Raw genomic sequence first — 22781 nt, 5'->3', positions numbered from 1 at the left:
TGAGACCACCCTGGCCAACATGGTAAAACCCCATTTCTACTAAAAATACAAAAATTAGTTGGGCGTGGTGGCACATGCCTGTAGTCCCATCTACTTGGCAGGCCGAAGCGGGAGGACTGCTTGAACCTGGGCGGTGGAGGTTGCAGTGAGCAGAAATTGCACCACTGCACTCCAGCCTGGGCAACAGCATGAGCCTCCATCTCAAAAAAATAAAAATAAATAAATAGATAAATAAATAAATAAATAACTCCTGGCTAGGTGTTGTGGCTCATACTTGTAATCCAGATCCTTGGGAAGCCAAGATGGGAGGATTACTTGAGGCCAGGAGTTCAAGACCAGCCTGGGCAACATAGCCAGATCCTATCCTAAAAAATTAAAAATAAATAAAACAAAATTAGCTGGGTATGGTGGCACACATCTGTAGTCTCAGCTACTAGAAGGCTGAGGTGGGAGGATTGTTTGAGCCCACGAGTTGGAGGCTGCATTGAGCTATGATTGTGCCACTGCACTCCAGCCTGAGTGACAGAGAGAGAACCTGTCTCTAAAAAAAAAAATCTAAAAAAGGAACTCTTACAATCAATAAGAAAAAGGCAGATAAGCCGTACTTCACAAAGGTGTATACTTCACAAAGCATATCCAGAATGGTCAATAAGCATATGAAAAAAGTCTCACTTTCATTAGTCATCAGTGAAATGCAAATTAAAACCTCAATGAGACACCATTTCAATAAAACGTTATTTACAAAGTTTTATATGTCTATCAGCATGGGTAAAATTAGAAGGTCTGACAATACTAAGTATTGTCAAGGATGTGGAACAACTGGAATTCTCCTACATTGCTGGTGGGAGTATAAACTGAACAACTCACTTTGGAAAAGTGTTTGGCAGCATCTTCAGAAGCGAAACATGCATCTTCTATACGTCTATATACACCTGTATGATACATCGTGTGTGTGCGTAAACATAAACATATACACTATATATCTATAGCATGAATGTCCACCAATGGACATGTACAGTGATATTCATAGCAGCTTTATCCAGAATAGCCCCAAACTGGAAAAACCCAAATGTCCCCAAACAGGAGAATGGACCAATGAATTGTGGTATATTCTTTCAACGGAATATTACCCAGAAATAAAAAAGAATAAACTGCAGATACACACAACTGCATGGACGAATCACATAGGCATTATGTTGAGCCAAAGGAGCTAAACATGGAAGAGAATATACTGTCACATGAATCATGCATGAAGTTCAAAACTAGCAAAACTAATCTTTCATGACATTGAGTTAGAGTAGTAGCTGTCTGGAGGGATGGGGATGCAGTATTGACTGGAAAAGGGTGTAAGGAAACCTTCTGGGGTGTTAAGTATGTTCTAGATCTTCATCTGACTTGGGAAGTGGTTACATGGTTGTACACACATGTAAAAATTCACTGAGTCATATACTGGAGATTTGTGAACTTTGTAGGTAAGATATATATTTCAATAAAAAATTTAACATTAAAAATATTACAATAGATTTGAATAAATGAGGGAAAGTTTCAAAAAAGCAAAGTTACAAATTGCGTATGTAATGTGATCTGAACTCCATTAAAAATTCATGGGAAAAGATCTGTGGAAAGGCTGGGCGTAGTGGCTTACGCCTGTAATCCCAACACTTCGAGATTGACTTGAACTTCTCATCGCTTGGGCCCAGGAGTTCAAGACCAGCTTGGGTAATATGGTGAACTCCATGTCTACAAAAAAATACAAAAATTAGCTGGGCATGGTGGCACATGCCTGTAGTCTCAGCTCCTCAGGAGGCTGAGGTGGGAGGATTGCTTGAGCCGGGAGGCGGAGGTTGCAGTGAGCCAAGATCGAGTCTCTGCCCTCCTGGGTATGGGAGCAAGACCCTGTCTGAAACAGACAAAAAACAAAAAAAGAAAATTGGCTGAATAATTAATAGTGGTTTCTGAATGGAGGGATTGTATTTCCATTTCTCAATAGATTTCAGTGTTTTCTAAGTTTTCTCTAATGTATGTATCTTATTTCCTTATCAGAAAAATTGAAGTGGGAGAAATAATCACTGAGTTGATTTTGACGTAATTTCAGGGAATTGTAAATCAAGTTTGAAATTTTAGGGGTGAAATAGCAATTCACAGATGGGCAAATTTAGAAGGCATCACAGAAGGGTAGACCTGAAGGGGAACTGGAACAGCATTTTGGGAAGGATACGAATGAAAGCAGGAATGGGGGATGGTCAAGGAACCTTGTGTGATGTTTCCTTTGGCCTGCATTCTTCAGCCTATGCTGGTCTGACTTTGTTTCCATCTAGTTCATGAGTTCTGCAGTCCCTTCTGTGGGCCTTCAAGGATGTACTAGCTTTTTCTTATGCTCTAACATGGTGATTTGAAACCATTTATGATTTGTATCCTTAACAAGCTCTTTTCCTAGCCTTCTACATTTTTAGGCATTACCATTTGCTCTGTTCTCTATTTTGAGGCTGCCTTTTCTTCCCTGCTGCACCATATGCCAATGTGAGTTTAAAAATTAATTGTGCCAAGCCATTCTCTCCTCCCCCAAAATAAATAAATAACCCCAGATCCCCCTTCCCTCCCGCCACAACACACACACGGAGCTCCAGATGATCCATCTGTCCTATTGAAGATATCCACCACCCACTTCATCCTGAGGCAGGCTATTTTTGTTTGCTTTGTCTTGAAAATTCCTATATTGTAAGATTTAAAGAGTACGTTGGTTTCCATCAGAAAATGAAAAGCAAAGCACTTTGTTCTCCTGTTTCATACCTATTGCAGGGCTGTGCACAAAGAAATGCTCAAAAATGCTGATTGAATTGCCTTGATGCAGATCATGGTCTGTGCCACATTTTAGATTTTTCTGTGCACATTTTTACTGATGATTGCACATTTATAATCATAAAATGGATTATGAAAGGGGTAATATTCCCTGGAATCCAATATTTTCTGGATCTGTTTTTTGCAAATCTGTATCCTCTTAGGTGAGGTTAATTACCGAATTTTCAAATTCTCTGTGGTATCCAAGGATGGCTGGAAACCTTTTGTGAGTGCTGTTTTGTTTTGTTTTGTTTTGTTTTCAAACTGCTTCTCTCCCTTTCCTTGACAGGGTAAGTAATAGCATTATGCTGTGTTACTGGAAATTTTAATCAATAAAATGTACATGTCTTTAATTAGGATGCTAGGAAGTACTGCTGAGTTAGATCATTTAGTTAATGCAATGAGCTAAGAGGCTCAAGCATTTATGTGCACAAGGTCAATTTGAGTAAATTTGAGCCTAGGTGGGCAGTTTTCATATTCTTTCCAAGATAACCTAAATGAGAGATTCATTGTAAGGTCCAAAGTTCATAGATGTTTGGGAAAGCAGTTCTCCTGAAACAGACATAGAAATGAGGAAGACCAGCTTTGCTTTTAAGAAGTTCACAGTTCAGTGATTCCTTTTCTCTTTCATCTGTGCCTGTGGCTCAGCTCTCACCTCTGGGTGGATGGATACTACGAAAGCTATCCCTCCTGCTCTGACTTTCTGTGAGACCTAGGGCAGCATTCACAGCTGCCAGCTGGACACCACTTCATGGATGTTCTGATGACCTCTTAAGCTTCTTATTACATCTGAAATTAGCTCATTGTTACCTCTTTCCACCAAAACTCATTATCTTTCCTGTGTTTCTTATCTAAATGGCTCTACTTTTTTGCAGTCAGTCTCTAATCTTTGGGATTCTTTCTGATGCCTCCCCTTACATTGAAGGTCGATTTCAAGCTGGGCATGACAGTGTGTACCTGTAGTCCTAGCTACCTAGGAGGCTTAGATGGGAGGATTCCGTGAGCTCTAGAGTTTGAGTCCAGCCTGGGCAACATAGCAAGACCCCATCTCTTAAAAACAAAATAAATAAATGAAAGAAAGAAAGATTTATTTCCCCCTTATCAAGTATCCATGTCCTTTTCCTTCTGGCCATTTTTCTATTAGGGCCATCTCCTATAAATAGTGCCCATCCTCAGTTTGGCTGGGAGTATGAACCCATGTAAGAAAGGAATGGCCCAGTGGGGTACTATTTGTGAGACGATCTTAGATCTTGTTTTCCTTATCTACTAATATCCCTGTCTCACTCCACTTGTCCCTTGGTCATCAAACTTATCCATCTCTCCTCCCACCTCCACCTAGGCTGGGTGTTTTTTCCTTTCTTCCTCCTCTCAAATGCTGATGCATAATTGACTACTTCCCCATTTACAATTTTTTAATTCAGTATTTGTAGAAACAGCTCTTCCAATGGATTCCCTCCCCCAAGCACTGCCCCCTTTCAATTTGGTGCAACCTGAAATCTGCCCATCTCCTAGTACTGCCCACCTCGAAGGACCCCCAACCATACCCCCTCCCAGTCAATGGCATGGTGTCAACACTGGCATGCTTTGGGGCTCCAAAGGTAGACATTGCATTTGTTCTCATTTCCAAAATCTCATGGAATGGATGTTTACTGCAAGGTAATAGCACCCAGATGATGATTTCTAACACACTGGAGAGAAGTGATTATTTTTGCATTGGGATACATGCTAGAGGTAAAACTCAATGGGGGAATATGGATGAGTCTCAAAAACATGCTGAGTGAAAGAAGCTGGGGTGAAAGGGTACATATTGGATGGTTCTATTTATGTGAAGTTCTGGAATGTGCAAAAAATGATAGAAATGGGAACAGTGGCTATGGTGTGAGGGCAGGGATTGACTGGGAAGGCGCGCAGAGGAACTTTCTGCAGTGCTGGAAGTGTTCTGTATCTTGACAGACGTGTGGTTTACATAGGTGAAAGCATTTGTTAAAACTCATCAAATTGTATACTTAAGATCTATGCTTTTTGCTGTATGTAAATTATACCTTAATTTAAAAAAAGAAACAAAAAAATTAATTCAAGGGGAAAAATTGTAGAGTAAAATGTGTAATAGTATCCTACTAGTGGTTAAAGAGAAAAGACTGTATGTGTAGGAATAAACAAAATAATATCATAGGGAGAGGAGCAGACATGCTCTTGTATTTGTTATTAGGAAACATTTACTTTGGAAGTGCTACTAGTTAATATCATACACTGTTTTTGGGAATACATGTTCACTTTTGCAGTGGTTCACAGCAGATTAAAATCTGATTTTAGAAATGCGAAGGTATAGATTTTCTCTGTGGAAACTTCTGATGCTTCTAAAAATCTTGCACCCTGCTACCTTCCCCCGGTACCCAAAATAAATCACAACTGTTTGGTTTAAGCTTGGCGAGTAGGAGGGTTTAAATCACAGCTTTTATAATAACTAATATGTGGATCCCAGACTGATAGCCTAAAGGCCATGGTAGGCCTGTGAACATGCTTTGTTCTGTTTTGTTGGAGGGTGGAGACGTGGACAGTGGTGCTTTTTTCTTTTTATGAGTTGCAAATGTTTGAAACTTGGGAAATTTCCTATAAAAATGTGAACATCTGGCAATACCTGGCTGGCTTGGATTCTAAAACAGCAATAATTTCTTGGATCTGAGTACTGGCTCCTCCCTTTATAAAATTAAGATATAATTTACTTTATATATATGCCACCATTCACAGTTATCTCAGGACCAATCTACTGCCTCCATTAAAAAAAATTCTACCTTCAGTCCTATTTTAATTTGCAACCTCTGGATTAACATTTATGGAGCCCTTTCTATGTACCAGGAACTATCAAGGATATCAGGAACTATTTAGTATATACATGAGGGAGATATTCTTATATCTGTTTTACAGATGAAGTAACCAAGCTTCAATAAGAACCCACCTGAGGTTGCTCAGCAGCAAGTATCAAAACCAAGATTTGAACTAGGTATTCTTACTCCCAGAGCCTACAGATTTACTGACCATATTGTTGTTTGTTTTTTACTTTTAACTTCAGTTTCATCTATTATTGAGTAAAAATTTAGTACTTACCTCTGGTTGAGTGCTGATTAGTTTCTTTGTGATTTATTTTGGTAGAATAATCCCTGGTCTCCAAACTCTATTGATTTTGCATCCCTAGCAGTAAAAAAGAAAAACAATGCATTATATATATGTATATTATTTATTGGTAAATAATAAACTTGTGCTATATTACCATTATCTACACTTGTAAACATATAGGTAAAGTCTTAAAGAATAAGAATATATATATGAAATCCAGAATTTTCTCTCCACACTGCAGAAAATTATGTTGTAGGTATTGTACACCCAGTGATGCCTGGACAATGATTCTGCCCAAAAGCATTTTCATATCAGAGACTGCCAATTTTGCATCCAATACATTGTCCCTTCTAGATAAAGGATTCAGGAGAAAGGTCACCTGATTTGCTCACGCTATGGGAAGACAGCAGAAAATTCTCCATTGTTAGAAAAGGTATTGTCTCTCTGTAGCCACATTTAAAAGACTGTATTCTAAAACCTTCTATAACTGTGAACTCCAAAATAGCCAAAGGCATCTTTTATTCCTATTAAGGCCTGGGATTCCCTTTTGGGAAGCTTAGGTTCTTTTCAAGCATCTAATTTTGACTGTGGATTTAATGCAGAGAAAAGCAGTAGCCTCCGGGGTCTCAGTTTCTCAGTCTGAGATGTGGGGGCTCCATCTCACAGGACTTCTGCTATGATTAACATATTTGTGGTTTTAAGTAATGGACAAAACAAGCACTGAGAGAGGCTGTTAATGTTGAATCAGTGTGAAATGTATTTGTGGATCCATGCCAACAGTTTTCCCAGAATTCTGGTACTCTAAAGAAAGAATGACAATTGAGTATGCTTTTAAAGGCTTGCTTTGTGCCTGCTCAAAGGTCATGCCATGTTATCTCTCTAAATAGAGTTGTTTATATGTGGAAGGATAGGTTTTTCTTTCTAAGAGCTTCTCCATGTCCTTTGACCTCCTTCCCATCAACTTGTGTGATCTGAGTGAAGCTTTTTTCTGGAGCATCCTCTGTTTGGAATGTTCTTTTCTGCCCTCCCCTAACCTCCTTATTCCCTTAGTTAGTTTGTCTTCAAGGCCCAGATGGAACACCAGTATCTTCACAATCCTAGCAGCACCAGGGTGACTTAATCTTTCCCCCTCATGCTCTTTCAAAAAATCAGAGTGCAGCATGGAGGGAATGCAGGGGAGCACATTTGACACACCCCTTGTGGACTGAAACCCTTGTGTGTGTGTGTGTCATCGTTGGGAATGCAATAGAAATACATAAAGTTGTTCATGTAAAATGTGAAACATACACCACATCTCTATTCTGGAACATTTTGTTTTTTGAGACAGAGTCTCGCTCTTTCGCCGAGGCCGGAGTGCAGTGGTGCTATCTCGGCTCACTGCAAGCTCCGCCTCCCGGGTTCACGCCATTCTCCTGCCTCAGCCTCCCAAATAGCTGGGACTACAAGCGCCTGCCACCGCGCCCGGCTAATTTTTCGTATTTTTAGTAGAGATGGGGTTTCACTGTGTTAGCCAAGATGGTCTCGATCTCCTGACCTCGTGATCCGCCCTCCTCAGCCTCCCAAAGTGTGGAACATTTTCTTTTATTACAAAAGAAACATTAGGCTGTGACTCACACCTGTAATCCCAACACTTTGGGAGGCTGAGGCGAGCGGATCACCTGAGGCCAGGAGTTCGAGACCAGCCTGGCCAACATGGTGAAACCCCATCTCTGCTAAAAATACAAAAATTAGCCAGGCATGGTGGCATACACCTGTAATCTCAGCCACTTGGGAGGCTGAGGCAGGAGAGTTGCTTGAACCCAGGAGGCAGAGGTTGCAGTGAGCCAAGATCGCACCACTGCACTCCAGCCTGGGTGACAGAGCAAGATTCCGTCTCAAAAAATACATAAATAAATAAATAACATTTTTTTAAAAACAGAGAAACATTTAAAAAATTTAAAAAGACAGAAAATTAAAAGAGATCATTAACCATATCCCCAAACTCTAAGCCAAACCCCCAAACTTTTACAGCTGTAACGATACACTGGCATGGTATTTACCAAGTTGCACTGTAGTTAGGCACGCCCACGCCTGGTTTCCTGCTAATTCGTGTGCCGTTTGTGGGCCCTACATTATTCATCATTAAGGCTGCTGACACCTGGCCCATCCTGTTGTAGGCATTTAATGAATGTTTTAGTTAGCTCACAGTCTCAAAGGGTAGAGAAGGGCCTGGCACTGATTTTAAACCAGTCTCCTGTTCTATTCCTTATCTAGCTTACATATTTCTTGTGACCATAAACTACAGGAGTTCTGTGAAGCTAAAGCTGAAGTCCACAGGTGAAAGATCTCAAAAAAGGAAGCCAGTAAGCGAGAAGCCCCGATAATAGCATAGTCAGAAAATAGATTATCTGGGGTATTGGAGATTTCCTAGTAAATTGACAGTGAGCATGAGGTTTGCCAGAGTGAGTCAGAGCTTTTCAGTGTTGAGAGAGATGAATTATAAATACTTCAAACGGTGCCATTAGAAATGCTTCCCTCTGCATTTTTCCTCCTGGGAGAGCCACGGTGGGGAACCTGGAGCAGGCAGGCACCGTGCACCTGCTCCAAGGTCAGCACCTCCGTCAGAGGAGGTGCAGAGAAATGCTGATGCTGGGGTTTCTGGTTCTACACTCAGCTATTTATCCCACCAGTAAGGACAGCCTGTCTCCTAATTACCAACCACTGGAACAGCTTCCTATGTCCACAGCTGGCCAGGGCCTCTCGGGCATGTGCCTGCCACTTAGTGCCTTCCAGTTCAGTGGCACTTAGCTATGCCCTAACCAGGAGGATGATAATTATATCTTGCAGCTGTATATGTGGTACAGCAGTTCTTAGACATCATGGTATAGAATGTGTACATTTTCCTCTCCTAGCAGAGCATTAATAATGGCCAGAGTGTGTTTTGTCCTTGATGTCTGCCTTTTCAAGTATTGGCTACTCATTTCACAGTGACTTATAGAGAATTACCAAATGTTATTTACAGGGCATTGAGCACCAAGTATGTACAGAGCCTCATGTAAAGGAAACAGGGTGACAAAGGCAAGGCTCCTGCACTCCAGCAGCTTAGCAGCTGGCAGGGGAAATAAGACAGTCTATAGATAACCTTATTGCAAGGCAGGATTACAAATACCATGGGAGAGCTGCTATCTGGGGACAAGATAGGAAGAAATTGATTCTAGCCAGAGTGATTCTGGAAGCCTGTATGGAGGAGGTAATGTTTGAGCTGTATTTTTAAGCACAGGTGGATTTTCAGAAAGTTCCAATGGGAAGGAGGTTGAGGAATTTCAGGAAAAGCAAAAGAAGCAGGGGAAGGATGAAGAGATGTGTTGAGGACATAGAGAAGGTTTGGCCGCTGACAGACTGCAGCCTGGTGGATTGTGATGTGTGCGCAGCAACTTAGTGCTCTGATTCTACGGAGGAGATTCATGGGAGAGTCTTGTCTAACATATGGAGTTTGAGCTCAGGGGGTGCCTGTGACCCCACTCTGAGCTGATCTTCCTCTGTGGCTGCTTCCTTGAAGGCATTCCAAGCCTGCTGCTCATTCCTCTTTGGGAACGTTGCCTATGCAGAGTATTGTCAGAGAGTAATTTGAGACACTTGATGCCTGTTAAACTAATTATGCTTCAGTCCTCAGAGTGCCGTGGTGCTCTCAATCCTGAATGCTCAGCAGATTTTATGTAGTATCTGAATTATTAATGGAGAAGATATGGAAGAGGGTGTTTGGCTGCTTGTTCCATTTTGAGCAGGTCTTGGGCAAGTGGCATTACGAGAAGAGAAGCAGCTGCATGCAGAGGGATGGAGGAAGCAGGCCTTCCAGAGGAGACCTGCCCAGACCGGAGCCTATGCCAGTATGCTCAGAAAATCACAGCCTGCTTTGGAGGGATGGGTAAGACCCTTTAAACATTGGGCTTTGCAGAGAAGATGCCCAGGGCTGACCAGGCAGAAGGACTGAACCTTAGGACTTGTGGGGAGCAGGGAGCAGGGATAGCCACTGCTGAGCAGGAGAACCTCAAATGGCCTGAGTTGTCACTGTCTGGAAGTCCAATTGCACCCCTTTTTCACAGCCTTCCCACTTAATCTGTTCTGTTTAGCAGCAAAGATCATCCTGACTTGTGAGCAACTGCAGGTGTTTTTGGAAGGCATGCTGAGCTCTTTTTGTTCATTCATTTTGATTAAAAAACAACAACAAAAATGAAAAGTAACCCCATTATCACTGATGAGGCCACAGGCTAACTGCAGACCATTTCCTTAGCAAACTAAATTCCATAAATATTCGCATTGTAAGGTGGCAATTTGCTCTCTGAGAAAATTTTATTCTTTAGTGAGAAGCAAGTAGATCCTAGCAGATGATTTAAGCAGGGAGGGGACACTTGTCTGAGAAAAAAGACTTAAATCACTATATAGAATAAAGTCCGTGTTCATTTGTGGAGAATCACTGTGACTGATGAAGAAAGAGCAGCAATTGAGGCATCTGTTCACTGAGCACTGTGTAGCCCCAAAATGCCTGGCTTTGGGCTGGGGCTCATCACATCAGGTGTTTATTGAGCTCCTACAGCATGCAAAGGCTGGGTGTCCTCAGTGCCGCTTGGTGAATTTTCCCACTGATGGTTCATTTTCATAGTTTATCATAGAAGAGCTTGAGTAGGTACAGTGGAACTGCTTCTAGAAAGATTAGGAATTTCCTATCTGATAAGATACACAGGCCAGCAAAATCTTGGGCAGAAGTTCAACATTTGTAATTATCATTAGCTTTGTAATGTGGTGCATTGTGATATCATATCATAGAACCATACAAAACGTCACAAAACCCACTGCACTCCTTTGTGATTGCTGTGACTGTAGTTTAACGTGGGCTGTGGCAGAAGGCAGCAGTGAAAGACCTGAATCCACTGGTGCTTCTTTAGGGTCTTCCCCAACTGTGCTTTCCTGGGTGAAGAGGTTGCTGTCAGGCAGATACCACTGCAAGTCTATTTTTAAGACTGGGGGCTTGGCCTCTGCTAGGTATTTAACCAGAGCTATGTGGAGGAGGGTAAGTGAAAAGCTCTGAGCACTTGGGGAGTGGAACTTAGTTCACAGGTGTCTGCAGTCACTGCTGCCAGCATCTGAACTCTCATCCCTCTCCACTGCCTGAGAATGGAGTCAGCCCCCTCACATTTATATGTAGTTCGGTTGCCTTTAAAAGCAAGCAACCATTTGTTTTTCTCATTAGCCGTCTTCATGATCCATATGTAGTTTGCTTTGCATCTTGACCTAAAAAAGTATCAAAATTCTTAGTATAATTCTGTTATTGAATAAGAATTTTTTTTCTTTTCCTTTTCACAGTCTCTTAGAAGACAGTTGCATCTTGAACTAAATATATGGATCTGTAAACTTGTAAAAAAAATTTAGGAGTGTTCTGTGTATGCTCTGCAGCTACAATGGCTAAGCACTGAGGTAGAGTTAATGTGGTGGAAATAGTTTTTGTGGGCAATGCTTGACGAGTTTAGGGACCAAGAAAGCCGAACAGCTTTGTTATGAAAGAGTTACCTTTTTTCCAGGTCAGGAAGATGCTGGGTGTGAAGGAAATAGTCTCTTTTCTGTCCAAAGTCTATGTCTGTGTGTTGTTACTGTGTTCCAGAGCCTGCCTTCAAAGTGGCTGTATCATGTTCCTCTACATAAACACATCTATATTTCACAAAAAGACCATGAAAGCAAGTAGCTGCTCAGGTTCTCAGTTTGCAAAGAGTAGAGCTCTAGGAAACCCAGCAAGAAAGAATTAACAGTGAAAGGCAGGGGTTCCCACTACGATGTTTATTACAAAACACTCTAGAAGAAACCTGGTAGGGCTGAGGTGGCCCTCGGGGATCTCCATCTTAAACAAATTGGCCCAGAAATCACATTTTGGGAAATATGCTTTTTTTGATGGATGAATGCCACTTTGCTTTTTTTCCAGTTGTATATCTTTTCTTTCTTTTTTTTTTTTTTTAATTTCAATAGTTTTGGAGGGAACAGGTGATGTTTGGTGACATGGATAAGTTCTGTAGTGCTGCTTTCTGAGATTTTGGTGCACCTATCACCCGAGCAGTGTACACTGCACCTAATGTGTAGTCTTTTATCCCTTACCCTCATTTTGAGAAACATTGATAGAACGTCTTACATTGTATATCCGAAGGTTCTTCAAAATAGGCAAACAGGGAAAAGAACACATACAGATTGTTTGACCTGCTTTGTAAACTGTTTTTAGAGGAAGACTTTGGAGGTTGGTGTTGGGCTTAATTCCCAGAATTTTGGAGGAGAAATTTTGAGGTGTGACTTTGGTAGTGGTAGAAGTCCCATGTTCCCACTTTCCCCAAGTCCACCTCAGTCTGAGTGCCTCTAGATAGCGTCTGCTTCTTCCATTCCCACTGTGCTTCCCATTGGCATAGAATAATTCTAGCAAATTGGAATTCTCAGGTTCTTGAATTGTGTTGCCAATAGATTAGGAACTAGTAACAAAAGAAGCAAGAATTTCCTCTCTCTGCTTCATCTGCCTGGGGCCTTTGTGGAAGGACCTGACTATTGGATAGGAAGAGTCAGCATGGGAGGCAGAATACCTGGCTCCACCCTAGGCTTTCTGCATTGTCCTGAGAAAGTCACATCTTTTCTGAGACTCACCTTCCTCATCTTAAAGGCTGGTGTAGATCAGTGCTTTCTGAGTGCTGGCACTAGCCTGGGAGAACGCTTAGAAATGTAAATGACGAGTTAATGGGTGCAGCACACCAACATGGCACATGTATACATATGTAACAAACCTGCATGTTGTGCACATGTACCCTAGAACTTAAAGTATATAAAAAAAAGAAATGTAAGTTCCTGACCCCTACGTGCAAGAATCCCATAAATATATTTTGTATTTTTCAAAAGTTCTACAGATTTTTTTTTGTTTTGAGACAGTCTTGCCCAGTCACCTAGGAGTACAGTGGCACAATCGTAGCTACTGTAACCTCAAACTCCTGGGCTCAACCAATCCTCCTGCCTCAGCCTCCCGAGTAGCTGAGACTACAGATGCATGACACCACACTTGGCTAATGTTTTAATTTTTTTTTTTTTTTTTTTTTTCTGTAGAGACAGAGTCTTGCTATGTTGCCAGGGCTGGTCTTGAAGTGGCCTCAAGCAATCCTCCCACCTCAGCCTCCCAAAGTGCTAGGATTACAGACACGAGCAACCGCACCTGCAGATGGTTCTTATGCACAGCAATATTTGGGAACTACTGGACTAGATTACCTTTGATAGCCTTGTCAGCTCTATATTTCTATTCTAGGGTTTTAATGAAAAGGAATTTATATTAGAACATAATAGCCCAATGACAGGAGAAGGAGTGTGAGTTTATTCATTTTGACTTGTGACTTTGGTATGGTTGTAGATGGTCACATATTGTATTGCATCTTACTGTGTGGATGTTAAAGAGTAAATGATAATTACTGGGGTTGTCCTTTTTATATCAATACACTAATTCCATGAAGGTCCTTCTAGCTTGTAATTTTGTGTAAAGCTGAAGCTACCTACATGTTAATTCTGTCTCCATCATATGATTCTGCCATCACAGAAAACCCATGAAACATTAAGACAGTAAACATTGGCTTAATGGAATGAGGCAGAAGGATTTTCCTGGTACTGAGGGGAGGGGTCCCCTTCTAGAAAATGGAAAGGAAATGATTGTTTACTATGGCTGAGAGCTGGATTTGTCACGAACTGAAGCTGAGGATCTTTATCGAGCCTCCCCCACCTCCACCTGTGAGATCTGAAATAATGGAAAACTTGGAATTATTACCCTGGGATTTTTCTGATAGACATTTTTAGATTATATAAAATATGTGTATATATCCCTAGCCCTATTCTCAGTACTCTTACCAGATGATACTGAATATTCTAGGAGTATTTGCAGGAGAATTCTTTTAGATATTGCAGCTATATTCTTTCTCTTGTTCTGGATATTAATCTGATTTTCAAATATGCATTCATGTCTGAGACTGAAAGTCTCGAGTTCCTGGTAGTGGCTGTTTTTATACCTAGTCATCTGACTGAGAATATGGTGCCCTAAGCTCTTGAGGGTAATCACTTAAATACATCTCCCTTAATCTTCTTTGCTGGGCAGTGAGAAAAGGAGACAGTAAGGAGCCAGGGGAACAGAGAGAATTGTGGGGCAGCACCGCTCCTTGGGCCCCTGCTCCCCATTTCTCATTTCTTGGAAATCCATGCCAAGATGCCTGCCTTCCTTGGGCTAAAGTGTCTGGGGAAATTGTGCAGCTCTGAGAAAAGCGAAGTCACCCATCTGAGAGAACCAGTGCCAGGGGCTCGAACAGAAAGAGACTGATTGTTGAGGACCGGAGGGTCTCTGGGACCTCCTTCGCTGCTCATAGGCGTGCCACTATCACTCATTTGCTGTATCTCTGTCCCGAGGACTACTGCCCACGTGGGCGTGTATGTAACAGCATTGATCCTTTTGGTAAGTAAAATAACCCTCTCTGGACATGGTTTTGTGTTTTGTGATTGGCGTAATTAAGAGAGTACTATCTAGAGGAAACACTATCCTTAATATATAATTAATGGGGGTGAGGGTGGGAGAGATGGAGAATGTAACATAAGTATAGCTACGGAGCTAAATTCCAAGGATATTTTTGTCCAGGATTTTATGATCTTCAGTAACAAATGTATCTCTTTCCAAACTTGGTATGAATAATTGTCAGTAATAGGAAGTATGATGGAAAAGAAAGATCTCTATCTGTAGATGCTATTATTTCATATGACAAAGGATGAATGGAAAGGAAATATTCAAGGGGGGAGATGGAGGCTAGCAAAAGATAAGTAAAGTTGAGGTCCAAATTGTGTCTCTGTGTAGGGAGGGCTTGTCTTGTGAAATGTTCTAAAAAAAAATAAAATAAAAAGAAAGTGTTTTAATATTGAGAGAACTTGTTGAGGCTTCTTTTCAGTGAAGCTCATTAAAACGTGTCACTCATCCCTCTGCCTGGGAAAGAGGTGGAGAAGGCCCACTCTGAGGATAGAGTTATTGCACTTCGAGTTTTCAGACTTTGAAGTTATCATGGTGCCTTTGTTAATGAAGATGATACCTACCCAACTGCTCACACCTTGTCAAAGTCAGACCTAGAATTGGTACAGGAAGCAGAAAGCAATTAACCATGGTCCCTACAAATGTATAAGGTTAAGTGAAATAAGCCAGGAAGCATAACACATTCCTCATCATTCTTGGACAGCCAGAGTTGAATTGGATTCAGTTTAGCTGAAGTACTGGAGTTAAGATGTTCTGTTTTGTTGCAATCAGCTTTCAACAGCTTTATTGAGTTATAATTCATATGCTGTAAAATTCATCCATTTAAAGTCTATAGTTCAGTGAGTTTTAGTATGCAACTGATATGTTACATATATATTTTCATTGCCTCAAAAAGAAACCCTGTACCCTTTAGCTATCACCTCCCCACCCCAACCTCTTCACCCCCATCTCTCAGCCTTAAGAAATCAAAATCTACTTTCTGCCTCTTAGATTTCCCTATTCTGGATATTTCATGTGAATGGAATTTATAATATGTGGTCTTTCATTTATGGCTTCTTTCACTTAGCATGTTTTCAGGGTTCACCCATGTTGCAGCACGTGTCAGTACTTTATTCGTTATGGCCAAATACTATTTCACTGTATAGACATTCCACAATTTGCTTCTGCTTACACCAGCTGATGGACATTTGGGATGTTTCCAACTTTTGGCTTTTATGAATAATGCCTCTATGCATATCCATATACAAGGTTTTTTTTTCTTTTTTCATGTCAGATGGGTAATGTGCCAATGTCATAACAAGGTTCAAGGCTGGCTCACCTCACACACGCGTGCATGAACACATCAAAAGGATCATCATATACAGGTTTTTATGTGGGCATATGATATGTTCAGGGCTCTCGGGTATATACCTAGGAGTGGAATTTCTGGGTCATATAATAACTGTATGTCTAAACTTCTGAAGGACTTCTAGATTATTTTACAAAGTGGTTACTCCATTTTACATTCCCACCAGCAGCATATTAAGGTCCCAGTTTCTCCACATCCTTGCTAACACTTGCTATTATCTGCCTTTTATTTATTTATTTTTTTTTTTGAGACGGAGTTTTGCTGTGTTGCCCAGGCTGGAGTGCAATGGCCTGATCTCGGCTCACTGCAACCTCTGCCTCCTGAGTTCAAATGATTCTCCTGCCTCAGCCTCCCAAGTAGTTTGGATTACAGGCACATGCCACCACACCTGGCTAATTCCATGTTGACCAGGCTGGTCTGGAACTCCTGACCTCAGTTGACCCACCTGCCTCCACCTCCCAAAGTGCTGGGATTATAGGCATGAGCCACCGTGCCGGCCTTATCTGACTTTTTTATTCTAGCCATCCTAGTGGGTGTGAAGCGGTATCTCACTGTGACTATACAGAGCTTTGGCTGAGACAGAGAGGGCTGACAAGCAGATCAGTGCTCAGGCAAGACAGGATACTGACTCCAACAGCTGCTGATGGTGACAGCTCCTTGTCTCTTACTCTTAACAGTCTTCTCTTCATGATTCCAGGCACATCCCTTTTTAGGAGAGCAGGGAGCGGGGATGAAGAAGCCATGCCTTCTGCCTAGTCCCCTTACAAGCTCTGCTGAAGACTTCATTCAGAACCAGCTGAGTATGCCTATTGTAGCAAAGGACACCTCCCTCAAAAATCAGATCCACATACTAGTGGATACCTAGAATCCCTTTATTGAGGAAAAAATGTTTTATTCCACAAATAGGAATAAAAATGAAACATGTCGATTTCTGCTGGAGCTAACACTTTATTCTGAATGAATAAACACTTTATTATGGAATAAACACTTTATTATGGAATGTTTCTACTCGAAGAGACTCAAATCAGATATTTTTGGAATGAGCCACTGTTGCTCTTGAAAGAGATAAGATCTGTTGGGAGGAGAAGGCAGGAAGGCAAGGGGAAGCCAGGTAAGGTGTAGTTTAATGAAAGCATGTTGGATAATGACTTATCAGCAGATTCCCTCACGAGGGAACAAGAGAATTGACAGTATCAGAGAGAGTTCTGGATACAGGAAAGGTAATCATCATTGGGATATCCATATCTTAGTGGAGGCAGATAAGGAAATCTGGGAGATTAGTTAAGTGTGGCTTTGAGGTTGGACATTCCAGAATTTGACTCCCAGCTCTTCTACTCACTAAATGTGTTACTTTGGGAAGTTAGTGATTCCAAGTGCATTTCTCTGTCCCTAAGGTAGGCAGGGAATGCAAACCTTATATGATTGCTTTGAGTAGGCCTATCCCTAGAGTAGATGGGGCCCTGGGCACATTTTTTTTGTAGGGCTCCTGTCTATATAAACAATTTGAGTCACCCAAAGCAGTATGTCAACAGCTCAATCTGTTTCAATCATGGGACAGAAATGCCACACCAGCCTGACAAGTGATTGCTTGCTAGGCTTGTCCCCTAGAATAGAGCCAGCTCCAGGGCCCCAAGAAACCCATTGGCATGACTCCTGGGGCTCCTTGGGGCATCTGGCCAACCCCTTGCACAGTATGGAAGAGATGCAGAGGATCACTAGAGAGATGTGTGAAGAAGAGGCTCAGAGTCCCCGTCCAGACAGCACTGCTTGCCCCAGCGATCCCAGGTACCAGAGCACACTTAGACATTTTTGAGGAAGGAATGGGGTTAGGGCAGGGGCCCTGCTTGCCTGTGTCTAAGGGCAGTATTGATTATGAGGACTAAATGAGAACCTGGCTGCGCATGGTGGTGTGGGCCTATAGTACCAGCTACTTGAGAGACTGAGGCAGGAGGATCACTTGGGCCTAGGAGTTCAAGACCAGCCTGGGCAAACTTGCAAGACCCTATCTCAATTTTAAAAATTGTAAAAAAGATAAAAATAAATTTAAAGATTGAGAACGTGCATATCAAATTGTTTGGTATAGTGGCGACAAAAGCATCCACTAAATGTTAATTTCAGTAATAATAATAGAGTTGCAATATAGTCAGCGTTAGTCATTTTTTGACAGTCTCTATGGAGGCTGAATTAAAAAATAAGAAAAATTGTTTATTATTGTTAAAAATAATTTCTATTGTTTGCCTTCCATGCTGTGAAACAATAGAGGCCCAGAACTATAGATGCTGCACAGGACGTGGGATTCCCAGGAAGCCGCTGTGTGCTCAGAGCATCCTGTTTAGGACAGGTGCTTGGAGGAAGTGCGCCCTCCTGCAGCCATGCATGTTCCTGTGCGAGGAAGCCCCAGAGTGTTCAGGAGCGGCTCCTGGCAGGGTGCTAGGGAATATTTGGCAAAGGCCTCCTGCAGCTGCCAGAAAGATCTCAAGATGCTGCAGTTTCCTGTTGTTGTATGGTGTTCAATCCCTGCTTTGAGTTGTGCTGGACTCCATGATTTTCCAAAGTGTGCTCTTCTTACCCCATTCACTAATCCGCAACCCCAGACCTGTATGTCAGAGGGCTAGGGGAAGCGTCTTGGGTATAGTAGGCCATAGGCCACAAATGGCTTTGTTGTCAAAAAGACAGCGTATTCTTCAAGATGCTGTGGAGCTTTTCTATAGCATCTTCCTGGTGACATTGAGAGGCTGTGTTGGGGAAAAGGTTTTAAGTCCCTGCCAACCCTGAAACTCAGGTGTGAAGGCCCTCTATTACGTTTGAGAGAAGTGTTTGAGCTAGCCATGAAAAATATATCCTGGGAAAGTTGGTAAGAAGAACCAGCATGTGGTTCCTGCCCTCAGACCCGCTCTCCTGACTGATGGCTTTGACTAGGCTACTTTGAGAGGCAAAGTAGTGACAGGCGTCTGTTGCTGGCAAGGAGACGCACTGCGTTGTGGCCTCCTGTTCCTCCAGCATGCTGGGTCCCCAGGGCCTCATCCAGTTTGTTGATGGGATATGGTTCCCCCCAAACAGCAGTCTTACTTTAACTTTTGTTCTCCTGAGGATGTAGATGATAGGTGGTGGCCAGTTACTTCTACATCTTGCAAGGGCATGAACAGAGAGGGATTTCAGCTATTTGGGAAAGCATTAGATAGTTTGCATTTTTTTTTATTTATAGTTACCAATAACCCCTGTTCAATTCCCTAGGCTTCTCATTCCATTAGTTTAATCATATTTCCCAGAATCATATGTTTCAAGCTCTTGACGGTTAAGCCTTTCTATTACGTCCCACTCTTAACCCCCAAACATCCGCATCAGTCTTCTTTGTCACAGATGTTTGAAGGACGCTTTCACGTTGGGCCTCTCTTTGTATGTGCAATTCTGCTGCCTGGCACGGTCTCCCCAGCTCCTCTGAGGCCCAGGAGGATGCAGGTTAAGCTTTTCCTCCTCTGGGGAGGTCTGATCGTACCTTTTGCCTCATCCTCGTCTGTGTTTTCATAGCATCCTCTGCACATCTTTGTTCAAGTTGCCTGTTTATAAGCTTCTCCCTTTTCATACACTGAGGTCTTCTCTGAGAGCAAGGAGAGAGCTGTGCTCTTATTTTTATTCCATTATAGTACCTGGCATGGAGAAAAAGCTGTGAGTGATGAGTAAATGAATGAGTGAGTGTTCGCAGAAATCAAATCACTATGTTCGAAGAATACAATTCGGCATTAAATTGTCCCCCTGCCTTCAAGTAGCTGAGGCCAGGAGAAGTTGAAAAGCAAACTGGTTGCAAATTCAGGGTTACGGGGTCAGACTTCACTGCCAAGTTCAAAGTCCAGCTCTGCTCTTTGCAGTTCTGTGACCTGGGCAAGTTACTTAATATATCCGAGCCTTAGTTTTCTCGTATATAAAAGGTGGATAATACTACCCACATTGCAGCGGTATTATGAGCCCTAACAAAAAATACGTATTTTAGAAATGCTGGCATTTAGTTGGAGCTCAATAAATACTTCCCCCTCTTCTCACCCAAATGTGTGAGAAGTTGAATAATTGTCTAGATAACAAATACAATTAGGTTTCAAAGGAAAGAAACATCACTGAAGGGAAAGAGAACGTAGGATTTGCGATTTGAGCTGGAAAATAGATATGATTTACCCAAAATACGAGTAAAAGGAAAATAGCCCAATGATCTGAGAGTGGAAAGAAAAAGGTAGAAGTAAGACATTTTTCACCTAGTTCCACTGGCTGAATCTACTTGGTCCAGCTTTTTTTGTTTTATTGATGGTTGCTTTTTGTTTTGTTTCTTTATTTTATTTTTAGTCCTGGGAATGTGGGCAAGTAAGTATTTTCACATGAAATGTTCCCGTGTAAATTACTTCCTTGAGTGAGTAAATATGCTGCAATGCCCCATTCGTTATAATTAAATGTACTTAAAAACTAATCTTATTTAAAGTCAGAGGGTAAAGCAGTCTGTTTAAGTTTATTGTTTGGCATTGTTTTAATCCAGGCTTTAAACACATTTGAATCTTACTAAGAGTGGCTTACTTTCAAAGAAATCCCTGGTTTCCCACCCTTTGATCCTAATGATTCTGGGGCATGACCCAGTGCTGATGATTATGGATGGACTGCTGCTAACTTGGCAAATTAGCCATGGACCTGTGACAGCCGTGGGTACAAGACAACGCTGCTAACAGAAAGGGAATATGGATTGTGTGGAGGCTGGGCACGGTGGCTCACACCTGTAATCCCAGCACTTTGAGAGGCCGAGATGGGTGAATCACGAGGTCAGGAGTTCACAACCAGCCTGGCCAACATAGTGAAACCCCGTCTCTACTAAAAATACAAAAATTAACCGGGCATGGTGGTGGGCACCTGTAGTCCCAGCTACTCGGGAGGCTGAAGCTGGAGAATTGCTTGAACCTGGGAGGCAGAGGTTGCGGTGAGCCGAGATAGCACTACTGCACTCCAGCCTGGACAACAGAGTGAGACTTTGTCTCAAAAAAAAAAATAAATAAAAATAAGAGGGGGATACGGATTGTGTGTTACTTATTGGGGTGGACCAGCACAGGCTTGATTTGTCTATCGGCTACAAGACGAAGGCTACCAGTAGGAAGGTAATATAAGGTGAATAGGTGGTCAGCAGATGGGTGATTCTGTCCCTGGGGTGGAAGATGAAGGCTGCCAATAGGAAGGCAGCATAGTCTGTGTGCTGTTTGTTAGGGTGTGTAGAGGTAGCTAGCAGGAAGATTCCTTTCTCAATCTCAGAAAGCAGCACACCCAGAATACACTAGAGAAACCCTTTGCAGAATCAGGATTTAAGTATGTCAGGATTTTAGATAGACTATGATATGATATGCATGAGGATTCTAGATATTTCTCAAAGGTAGAAATAAACCTTTGATATCAACACCTTTATTTATTTATTTATTTATTTATTTATTTATTTAATTTGACAGAGTCTTGCTCTGTCACCCAGGTTGAAGCACACTGGTGTGATCTTGGCTCACTGCAGCCTCTGCCTCCCGGGTTCCAGCGATTCTCTGTGCATCAGCCTTCTGGGTAGCTAGGATTACAGGTGTGCACCACCATGCCTGGCTAATATTTTTGTATTTTTAGTAGAGATGGGGTTTCACCATGTTGGCCAAAGCTGGTCTTGAACTCCTGACCTCAAATGACCTGCCCGCCTCGGCCTCCCAAAGCACTGGGATTATAGGTGTGAGCCACCGCACCTGGCCAACACCTTATTTTTATAGGAAGTAAGATACTGAGGTCCAGAGAAGTAAATGACTTTCCTAAGGTCTATGGAATAATTAGAGGGTAGTGTTAGATTAAGACCCTAGCTCTCCTCTCTCCCTGTTTAATATTACATGAGAAGACCAAAGGATTATTAATTTTTTTTCTAAGTTTAATTGGAGATTCAGCTCAGGTGAAACTTTCCTTTTGAGTCTCTCCAGACCTCTCCTCTTTTGGGCTCTGCTGTGTACCACACAAATGCCCATCCAAGCACCTCTATGCTTGGCTATTTATATCTGTTTGTTTGCATGTCTCCCTACCAGGTAGCAAGTGCCTTAGTGGCAGGGTGGTTGTTTTCATGGTTTCTTCAGACTATAACACAGTGCTTGGTAAATAAAGGTACTTGATACATTTTAAAATTGAGATGTAATGTAGTACACCATAAAATTCATCACTTTAACATGTACGATCCTGTGCATTTTAGTAGAACCAGAAAGTTGTGCAACCATCCCACCATCTAATTCCAGAGCATTTTTTATCAGCCCAGAAAGAAACCCTGTGCCCCTTAGAAAACATCCCTGATTACTCACATTCCTCAGCGGCTGGCAACGACTTATCTCCTTTAGGTGTTCGTGGATTTTCCTATTCCAGACATTTCATCTGATTGGAATCATGTAACCTGTGGTTTTGGTGTCTAGCTTCTTTTACTTAGTATGATGTTTTTAAGGCTCATCGAGGCGGTAGCATTTATCAATACCGTATTCCTTCTTATGGCTGAATAGTATCCCATTGCAGGGATATATCACATTTTCTTTATCTTTTCGTCAGCCGATGGTCATTTGTGTTGTTCCTGCTTTCTGGCTATTATGAATAATGCTGCTATGAACACTTGTTACACGTTTTTGTGTGAACATGTTTTCAGTCCCCTTGGGTATACACCTAGGAGTGGAAATCCTGGGTCATACGATAATTCTCTGTTTAACTTTTTGAGAAATTGTCAAACTGTTTTCTACAGTGGCTATACTATTTTACATTCCCACCACTTAATACAATTTCAAATTAAATTAAAGCTATTCCCTCAAAATGAAATAACCAGTTTTCCCATATGTACAAAAATCCTATATGTACATTCATGTCTATTTACATCCTATATCTTAATCTTCAAAACTGCTTATATCTTTACAACATAAA

The 22781-nt window shown here is 41.8% G+C and overlaps 1 protein-coding gene and 1 non-coding gene across 14 annotated transcripts in view; one reads left to right on the top strand and one right to left on the bottom strand.

Annotated features, from left to right (window-relative positions):
* The window catches only part of ABLIM1 (actin binding LIM protein 1), a 339345-nt gene that overhangs the window by 95766 nt on the left and 220798 nt on the right, over positions 1–22781 (top strand). For 3 of the 13 annotated variants that reach the window (XR_010127477.1, XR_010127470.1, XR_010127469.1), the window contains exon 1: positions 9707–9856. The exons of 6 other annotated variants lie outside the window; for them this stretch is intronic. The gene's annotated coding sequence lies outside the window, so the exon portion shown is untranslated. Of the gene's footprint in view, positions 1–9706; positions 9857–22781 lie in introns of those variants that run through there. 4 more of the 13 variants (XR_010127473.1, XR_010127474.1, XR_010127478.1 and 1 more) reach the window with 3 other exon arrangements.
* Positions 15765–15864, bottom strand: LOC129007036 (small nucleolar RNA U13). The gene has a single exon (XR_008492213.1). It is a non-coding gene; the product is annotated as a small nucleolar RNA U13 (small nucleolar RNA).

Source organism: Pongo pygmaeus, chromosome 8 (genome assembly GCF_028885625.2).
Source record: "Pongo pygmaeus isolate AG05252 chromosome 8, NHGRI_mPonPyg2-v2.0_pri, whole genome shotgun sequence".
In the NCBI taxonomy this organism is placed as follows: domain Eukaryota; kingdom Metazoa; phylum Chordata; class Mammalia; order Primates; family Hominidae; genus Pongo; species Pongo pygmaeus.
This window is presented reverse-complemented; position numbering and strand designations above follow the sequence as displayed.